The following is a 5428-nucleotide window of genomic DNA, read 5'->3' as shown; positions in this document are numbered from 1 at the left end:
GTATTAGGATGTACTGCAGGACTCAGCTGCTGTGTATAGTAGGTGTAACAGAAGCAAGATGTAGATAAGAAGCTTTACTTAACTTTGTATAGTCCATTTCCACAAAAATGTCATGAGTATTTACAACTGCCTCTGAACATTAACATATCACTTGGGGACAAACTACAAGTCTCTTCACTTGAAATACACTTGACATAACTTCAGTTATAATTGTGCCTAAGACATTGATTACACAGTTGGCCTACTAGAAGATCATGCTGTTACCTTACTTGGTGATCGTGGATTGGGCTGAGCAGTTCTGTGCTCAGCCGTAAGTAGATGAAGACATTTCAGCTGCGTAGAAAAAGTTTGTGGGCGTGGCTATGCCTGTGTCGCTCATTCGTTGATGCGACTTGCAGCCGCTATCTATTCTTGGGGTTAAGTTGCGAGATACCAACCTTGCTGTGGCAACTCACTCATTGGATGACGTAAGAGGACATACAAGAAGTGAATCACCTAACACTTGCACCACATATAGTTTGGATAAGGAAGCACTATCGTCACGTGGTTTTCACAGAACTGTTTCAAATGTAAAGCTCTTAGGTTTCCACATGCATCCTGTATTCACCTTCCTAGGAACTTTAACTCTCACATACTTCAACATGGATGCATCCTGAATCCCTTTATCAGGAATTGCATAAAAGGAACTGTGAAACTCTGTAATATCATTCATAGTGAGCAACTGACATTGCAATCCCCTTTGGTGGCTGCATGTGGAATACAGAGGTGAACCATTAGCTGAATACCTGCAGAAAGGACAAAAATGCATTACCAACTATAGTTTTAGTGTAAATATACTAAAAAAGTAGAATCATTCTGTGCTCTATGTTGTAAGCTGTAGAGGAAGACAGTTGGTAATGGCGTACGTCTGTTTCTTTTGAATATTGCGTTTCCAATTCACTGGGTCCGATGTGGAAATCCTTACCTTATCTGAAGCTGCTTCTTCTATTGAAGATTCTATTTTTGATTCATTGGTACTAAAACTGATTCATTAGAACAGAATTTTTACACAGATGCAAGTTAAGAAACTCTACAATGCCCATGAACATGAAAACAAAGCATAATGATAGCTGCCATGGCAGTTTTAGCCAGTCACATGTTGAAATCCAAGTATCTTATAGGTTTATAATCAAGTGTCCACTTTTAGTTGAAACTACAGTGTCATATGTGCACCTTTTGTTTGAACTATTGATGTTTAATGTTCATTTATTTATATTTATGTCCAAATTTGATGGATATAATTAGCACCACTTGATTCAGCACACTAAAAGACAAGATGTATCATTTTTCTCCATCAGACACCTCAAACTGATGGGGTTGAATATATCTTTCAAATTGTGCTTTGATACAGATGCTAATTACTTAATGTCATTCTCTTTGCTATGTTATTCTTAAAACATTTATGTTATGCAAAATTACATTTACACAGTCTTAACTGTCTTAAGTTGGCAGTTGAATAGAAAACACATTTAAATGTCATTTTGGGCCACCCTGCATGATGGAATGTGCTCCTCAGTACCATTAGAATATATTTATGGTTTTACTAGTTGTGAAATACTGATCTGTAATCCAATATAACATAGTCTCTGAAGTGTATATAAACCACCAACAAGTAAGTCAATTGGGGTTTTCCAAAACTGATGTCACCCACACATATTTAAAATATCTCATGATGATGAATCACAAATTATATCATGACTGAAATTTCCTTTGGTTTTCAAACTTTTGGAATGGCAAGTGATTTTCAGTAATATTCAGAAGTACTAAAACTGATTACATTGGAACCCCTATTTTATGTTTCCATGCAGTCCAGACTTAAGAAATGCAAAATGGAGGAAAATGCAGAATTGAGGAAAACATTAAAACCACCAGAATATGAGCAGAAACATTTGTCATTGGTATATATGATTAAAAATCTTAAACCTCTCCAATACATTGTATAAAATCTGTGTAAGTGAAGGAAATTAAATACACAATAATTTGTGGTAATGAATTTCATCAGTTCTTTAAAAAATCACAGATTTGTATCAGCAAGCAAAAGCTTGTCAAAAAATTGAAACTAGTATATGGGTACAAGGTAAGTGAGCTATTTTCCGGTGTGCTATGACCACAAATTAAAAATCAAAACATACCTTTTTGAGAGATCTTTCCTTTGTGCTCACCCAGAAAAAAGTAAAAATTGAAGAGAGTGGTGAATTAAGCTGAAAACTTTGAAGTACAGTGAAAGGTGTTGGAATCTAAAGTTTGTGTGTGTGTGTGTTTTCGTTCTGTAGCCAGTGGCAGTGCAGCATACTCTGATGATGTGGCCTCAGTGACCTCTAGTGTATTGTTTGTGAACTCCTTGTTGATTGTGCTGGGTAGTCGAAGTGGAGCATTCTAAGGTATTGCCAATGTGCACCGTTTGCACTTAGAACTCACCGCTTGCTGTATTGTAAACACAGTACGTTTCATGAAAGCATGTATATACGCACAAGTTTTCCTTCATATTTGATACTTGCTTACACCAGTGAATATGGAATAAAGTTATGCCTGCTGTGATTTCTTTCTCAACGATCTGTTGTATTTATAACAGTCTGTCTGCCACCGCAATGCAGTAAACACCATGGAGGACTGCACCAAAGATGAACAAGCCATCACACAACTGTTCACTGAACACATCCTGTTATTGTGGTGCCACACATAGCAAATGGATTAGCCTCCATTGGCTGCAGTTGGTAGAGGCACGATACGTTCCGAATTCTGTTGACAGACTCTGAGCAGAACTACTATAAGTAAAATTAGTGCATGGTGGTGAAGAGCGGTATGAGGTATAACAATATAAATTCAACCTAAGTGAAAGCCATGGCCACTCCATTTGCTACACACTTATAGCATCCGACATGACAGCTGTTATGTGCTAGTGTGGAGAAGTGAAGTGTCACATAGTGTGTCTATATGCAGTGTTTCATCGTGTAATGGCTAAATTGCAGGTGTCAACATATTTCCACTCTGGCAGCCAGACACACTCTGGTCTGCATGTAATAAATGAATTGCAGCTGTCAAAGTTCTGCACCCGGCTGCCAGGGGCACTGGTTCTTTATTTTTCACTTGTGCTTTGTGCAGGTCAAGTACATTTCACACTACTTTTTGCAGGAACTGATGTAATCATGAAGTAGTGCACAATGAAGGCAACCAGAAATGAGGCTACCGATTTGTTGGTCGCTATAGCATTGAGCTGATGTTTATGCATGTGTTAATGAGAGGAGACTCTCATAGTTGTAGTGATAACTCTTTAGAGGAATGTATTTGTGGTTGTGCAATGTGTTACATACATGTAAAAAGAAAGAATATGAATGTTATTGCTCATCGGTTCACACACAGCAGTTTAAGCTGTCTTCTTTAGTTCTGCCTAACAATAGACTCAGAAATTGCCAATGTTCAGAAACAAAGAGCCAAATATATATGAGAAGAAAGAATATGAATTTTATTGCTGCTCATTTCAGTAGCAGCAATTAAAGCTCCCCTCTAAGGTTCCTGCCCAAACACACACTCAGAAATTGCCACATATATGGAAATAAACAGTGAAGTAATTGTGACAAGGAAGAATATGAATTTTTTTGCTGTTTGTTTCACTGGAAGCAATATAAGGCTGTCCTCTTATGTTCCTGCCTAAGTACACACTTGGAAATAACTACATATTCACAGGGGCGGTTCAAGAAATTGGTCAAGGTGGGGGGGGGGGATGATAATGGGGAGGAGAAGGGTTTGGGTGAATGGAATATCGCTTAACAAAGGAGAGTTAGGGTCGTCCACTGACAAATTGGTAAAATTTGGTGTTGCTTAAAGTAGTTTTTGGTAACTGTTTTGGAGTTCAGGGTAAAAAAAAAAAAAAAAGAAAAAAAAAAAAAAAATCAGTAATTTTCTGGACACAGAAGATGCCGTGAATGTAAAAACTTGAACTCAACATGAATATAAAAAAAATTCTGTAACAAAATTCACTGGATATTTCCGTCTTCTGCCCAATTTGTATTCTCTGTTTCTTTTTACTGAATGTGTCAATGGTATTTTCAATGTCCATATTTATTTCTTTATGGATATTTGTAAGAGCCAATCCATTTAGTCTCACCTGCCCTATTGTGTTACGTAAATAAGTCTTTATTCGTCTTAAAGTAGAGAAGCTTTGTTCCGGAATGCTTGTGGTGACAGGAATAATCCCAGATATTTGAAGTAAATGTATACATTTGGGAAAAACTGCTTGTCACAGTTCTTTAAAGCTTCAGTTACTGTTTCAGGTCTTTTACTTTCACCAACCCACTTTTGTTCCATAGTATTAGCTCTCCAATGTATATTAATAAATAATAAGCCGCCCATTGTAAGTTAATGATATTTATTGGTTTAGATAGTAAGCTATTTGCCAGTCTTATTCTTTTGTTAAAATGTGTTTGAAATGTAATACATTGCAACCTATATTGCTATATAATTATAAAAAATGATTTAATCTGTTGAAATAATATATTCACTAATTTCTGAAGTATTATGATACTCCCCATAGCCTCCCCCTTGCCACTGCCCCTGGATATTCGTAAATAAACACCAAAATATTTATTTCAACCTTCATTCTCTAACCATATTAAAATGTTAAATGAGAACATACTTGTATTATATTCATAACAAAGTCCCAGACTGTTTTAATGCTAAGATGAAAGAAAGAAAAGTATTAGGATGTAGTGGGTTGTAAATCTACATCCTTTCACTCCATCAACCACATCATTATCGATTATGCTAAGGCTTAATTGTATGACTTTTGTCTCAAGTATTGTTTATCATAACATTTCTTCAAGTCTTGTATCATTGCTATGTTATTAACTGATATTTATTGCTAGGGGTGATACGTTTGTGGTGAATTTTAATTGCGCCAGTGCTTTGAAACAGCTTACTGCGGAACACACACTACTAAGTAAATGAATAATCGAAATGCTAACAGTTCACACAGAAGTTGTTCAAACATGATTGCAAAAGTCAACAGTCGAAAGGTCATTAGTGATGTCACGATTACAAAAAGCAGTGTGAACTGTACTTGACCCATTCTTGTGCATTCTCCATGCACGGTGTTCATTCCTTTGTTTTTCTATGTTCCATATTTTTTATGTCATTTAGTTGCGTATTGTCACTCTGGTTTACAATTAAGTAGCTTATTGTTTTCCCTGAATACACAGTTTCCTACCAATCTCAATCCTTTGGCTTTGGACTGATTATTAGGTCGATCATTTTAACTTACACTGATCCCTAAACACCAATGACATCACTTTGGAACAAGCCACCAAGTAAGCTTGCTGTTTATCACTCTGTATGCTAGAAGTCACTGCATTAACATGACATCATCTTGCTATACTGCTATGGCTGTAGCTGA

This window comes from Schistocerca cancellata, chromosome 5 (assembly GCF_023864275.1).
Source record: "Schistocerca cancellata isolate TAMUIC-IGC-003103 chromosome 5, iqSchCanc2.1, whole genome shotgun sequence".
In the NCBI taxonomy this organism is placed as follows: domain Eukaryota; kingdom Metazoa; phylum Arthropoda; class Insecta; order Orthoptera; family Acrididae; genus Schistocerca; species Schistocerca cancellata.
The sequence above is the reverse complement of the archived record's forward strand: the minus strand, read 5'-3'. Positions refer to the sequence as shown.